This window comes from Lipotes vexillifer, unplaced genomic scaffold, assembly GCF_000442215.2.
Source record: "Lipotes vexillifer unplaced genomic scaffold, Lipotes_vexillifer_v1.1 scaffold251, whole genome shotgun sequence".
Classification (NCBI taxonomy): Eukaryota; Metazoa; Chordata; class Mammalia; order Artiodactyla; family Lipotidae; genus Lipotes; species Lipotes vexillifer.
The window spans coordinates 1517531-1522308 of NW_006770868.1; positions in this window are offsets into that span (position 1 = coordinate 1517531).

The following is a 4778-nucleotide window of genomic DNA, read 5'->3' on the forward strand; positions in this document are numbered from 1 at the left end:
TGTTTGGAGGCAGAAAGCCTGCGTCCTTTGTTTGGAGGCAGAAAGCCTGTGTCCTTTTCCCCCTTCCCCGAGACAATCCTACAGGTGAAAAGTCATCTAAGAGTCAGGTTGCAAGACTTGCTGCCCTCTAGGAGCCTTCTAGAAACACGACAGTCTCCAGGGGGTGTGCCCCACGGCCCCAGGCTCTGATCAGAATTCCTCACGGGATTTTTTTTCAGGGGGAGGGAGAGTGGGTCACTATGGAGAGGAGTTTCCAAAATGAAAATAAACCAGCAAACAACCCAACTTGTTAACGAGATCCAGCGACTTAGCCCTATTAAGTTCAACATTAAGGAGAAGAGAACGAAATCATTTATAGAAACCTTTTTCTCCCTCAGGAGTTATTTAAGAACTGAACATTTTTTTTTTTTAATTTAAAGGAATTTGCCAAGGTTATGTAAAATTATACCAACGATGAAAGAGACTACAGAACAACAACAAGACCAGCCGAAGTTGATGCCCACAATCTTAGACTCTTGGGAGACAGAGGCAAACAAGAACAAGGAAGCCAAGAGCGTGAGAATGGGGTGATAGGGAGCACAGCTGGGGAGCCTGGTCCCCTGCCCGCCTGCTGGCTGAGCTGAGACAGGGGACCTCGCCCACTGAGTCTCATCTCTAAAAGGGGATTCGGAGTAGCTACCTCAGAGTATTGTGTTGAGAACTCCACCAGATTACAAATATGTCATTTCACGCTGTTTCTGGCACATGGCAGGTGTTGAATCAATAGTACCTGTTACTGCTCAGGACTCTTTTGGGTTCGCACTTTGGTCTGTGATTAGAAAAAGCCCCCAAGCTAGTGTTTGAGGGCTCACGCTGTGTCAGGCCTGAGCTAGGTATGCTACACACATTCTGATATTTAATCCTCACGTTAACTTAGGTAATATTATTATTCCGCTTGCAGATGTGGAGACTGAGGTGGAGGGGGGAGGAGAAATGGTTTGCTCGAAAGATTTACATAGAGAGGGAGGGATTAGGACCCAGGTCTTTTTTTTTTTTTTAACACCCACAGGTCTATTCTGACTCTGTTTTCTACTACACAAGTTTACAGGGAAAAACATCCCACCCCAAAAAAAGCAGATGCCATTTTCCTAGTTCCAGGTCTCCTTAAGTATAAAGAAGATCTGTTTGTTTCAGGAAAGTGCCAGTGGGGAATTTCTCCCCCCCCCCGTATGCGGGCCTCTCACTGTTGCAGCCTCTCCCATTGCGGAGCACAGGCTCCGGACGCGCAGGCTCAGCAGCCATGGCTCACGGGCCCAGCCGCTCCGCGGCATGTGGGATCTTCCCGAAACGGGGCACGAACCCGCGTCTCCTGCATCGGCAGGCGGACTCTCAAGCACTGCGCCACCAGGGAAGCCCCAGTGGGGAATTTTTAAATGGAGCAAGGTGTGCCCGGCAGCCTTCCTGATTGGGGAGTTTTCGCTTATGTTCAGAGGCAAAATTTTCAGGCTCTAGGTGTTTCCCACACAGTTGAAAAGCTTAAGGCAGACTTGACCCTGCACCCCAGGGCTGAACCCTGCTTACTCCCCAGTTCATCACCCCGAGGTGAATGTGCCCTAAAGCCTCCATTTAGATCCTTAAAATAGGATCCTATGCACACAGTCTGTGTTTCCTGTTACTCCTTCAGGATGGTTAGGAGATGGTTATCTCCGTTACTAACCTCATCTGACTTTTGTTGTCATGATCAGTGAATGTAACTTTTTATTTGTATGTGGGCCTTGCTGGGGGGTCAGTTCCATGACCTGCGGGGAAAAGGTCTCCCAGCTCCATCTTTAAAATCAGGAGAGTGAATGCATAGTGATGCTCATCTCGAGACTGGCCATGAAGTCCTAAGCCCTCAACCTTTGCATGGCCCTAAATGAGACACCCCCATCCCAGCCGTTTTACTTCCTGTGGCTTCCTCTTGGTCACTCCTACCGTCCATCATTCGGTGATTTGCTCATTCATACAGCAAACTTGGAGTGCCTGCCACCGTTTAGACATCTGTCTTCTCTCCAGGGACCCAGTGCTTTTCAAACAGGAGTACTGAAGGACCCGTTTTTCAAAACTTTCCCAATTGTCACGGATGGACACTTCTGTAAAAATAGAATAAAAATGAACGACCAGGGACTTCCCTGGTGGCTCAGTGGTTACGTATCCGCCTGCCAATGGAGGGGACACGGGTTCGAGCCCTGGTCCGGGAAGATCCCACATGACGCCGAGCAAATAAGCCCGTGCGCCACAACTACTGAAGCCCGTGCGCCTAGAGCCCGTGCTCCGCAACAAGAGAAGCCACCGCAATGAGAAGCCCGTGCACTGCAACGAAGAGTAGCCCCCGCTCGCTGCAACTAGAGAAAGCCCGCGCGCAGCAACGAAGACCCAATGCAGCCAAAAATAAATAAATAAATAAAATTTAAAAATATATATATTTAAAATAAATAAATAAAAGTCAAGCATTTTGTGATAGCACTTATATGTGGAATCTAAAAAGTACAACAAACTAGTGATTGTCTTATAAAAGAAGCAGACTCACAGATATAGGGAACAAAGTAGTGGTCACCAGTGGGGAGGGGAGGGAGGGGCAATGTAGGAGACGGGTACAAACTGTCAGGTATAAGATAGGCTCAAGGATGTATTGTACAACATGGGGAATAGAGCCAATATTTTGTAATAACTGTAAATGGAAAGTAACCTTTAAAAATTGTATAAAAATAAATTTTTTTTTTAAGTCCAACATTTTTTTTTTTTTTTTTTTTTGCGGTACACGGGCCTCTCACTGTCGTGGCCTCTCCCGTTGCAGAGCACAGGCTCCGGACGCGCAGGCTCAGTGGCCATGGCTCACGAGCCCAGCTGCTCCACGGCATGTGGGATCCTCCTGGACCGGGGCACGAACCTGTGTCTCTTGCATTGGCAGGCGGACTCCCAACCACTGCACCACCAGGGAAGCCCTAAAGTCAAGCATTTTTTAGCGGAGAAATGTCTCCCTTTTACCCTGCCTTCTAGGTCTTTTATTATACACACACAAATACAGCAATGGGCTCAGACCATACCATAAATTAAAAAAATATATATGTTTACAAATCTTGCTTTCTTCACTCAACAACATATCATGGTGATACTGCCACTTACATACCATCCCCATTCCTTTTTCCTGGCTGTATTTAGGCTGCGTATAGGTAAGCCGTGACTTATTTAGGCAGTCTTATGATTGTGGACGTTTAGGTCATGATTACTCAGAGTGTTGCAGTGAACATCCTGTGTGTATGTCCTGTGCACTGATGTGTGTATTTCTCTAGGATAGATTCCAACAAATCCATCAGTGGGTGTGCACATTTGAAATGTTGTAGGTACTGCCAAGATTGTCCTCCTGAAAGATAGGACCCGTCATCATCAGATTTCAGAGTTGGAAAATGTGCTGTTGAATTTGCCTCTCCTTTTGCCAATCAAAAGGCTGAAAGGGGGAAGAGTTTGATCTAGGTCACATGTGACTTAAGACAGAGCCAAGAACACAGCCTCCTGACTCTCTTTCCAGTGAGGTTCCAGGTTTTTATCAACTTCTAACAGCCCAATGGCCATTTACCTTGACTGGGGGCGTGTCCTGCACAGAACTAGGAATGAAAGCTTTGAATAATTATGTTCATGTCAAATTTGAACCTCGGTCCTTAAGATTGTGTCTTAAGTCCCTTAAGAAAGGAACGGTGGGGACTTCCCTGGCAGTCCAGTGGTTAAGACTGTGCTTCCAGTGCAGGGGATGTGGGTTCAATCCTTGGTTGGAGAATTAAGATCCGGCCCGCATGCCGCTCAGTGAGGCCAAAGAATAAATTAAGAAAAAAAAAAAGAAAGAAAGGGGCTGTGACTTGGGATGCCTTTGCAGCCCCTCTAGGAGGAACATCTGATTCCCATTTGACCAAAGCACCCTTGTCATACACGGGGACAGAACTTGGCCTCCAGGCTTAGCTTTGCTCTGACTTTGTGATTTGGGGCATGGTACCTAGGCCTCTCTGTGCCTCAGTTTCCCCATCTTGGAAGGAGTAAACCCTCTCACAGAGTAATCGTGATGACAAAATCAGAATAATGTATGGAAAAGGCTTGGGAGGCTCCCAGGAAATGTTTTCTTTCTCCTCTCCTCGTATCCTTCTCTTGTGGAGTTTAAAAGAATCAGGATTTGCGGCTGAGGCATCCAACAGAGGGCACTCACTGTCTGAGCTGGAAGTGGGATTCTTCTCTGCACAGAGACGAGCATTAGTAAGACACTCCAGTGGTGCTAATTTATTCCCAGAGTTTAGATTTAATTAAGGTCATAGTCATTTTTATTTATCATTGCTGAGTTGTTCTGAAGAGGTTATTTAAGGACAAGAAGTGGCCACATCCCCAAATTCCACGGACACTCCCTTTAATCTAATCCCTCTCTGAACTCCCTGTTTCCTAAATATCATCATCTGTCTTCACTTCTGTCTTCCCTGTAACCCATCTCTGTTAACGGCATCACTATCTCTTGGGCCATCTAGGACCATAAGTTTATTTTGGACTCTCTCCCTCATTCCCTGTATCCCTGATTCAAAATATCTAACACACTGGTCCTTCTCTGTTGCCATGCAGCAGCGCCCGGGGGGCAGACCTTCACGACCTCCTGCCAGGACCAGACTCCACATCCAGACAGGTCTGGGAAGCCTCAATCTGAGTGCTGCAGCCAGAGCTGTCTGATCCACCTCTCTGGAGCCCAGGGGACTGGGTGGCCCCCATGCCCTCTGTTAGCATAACAT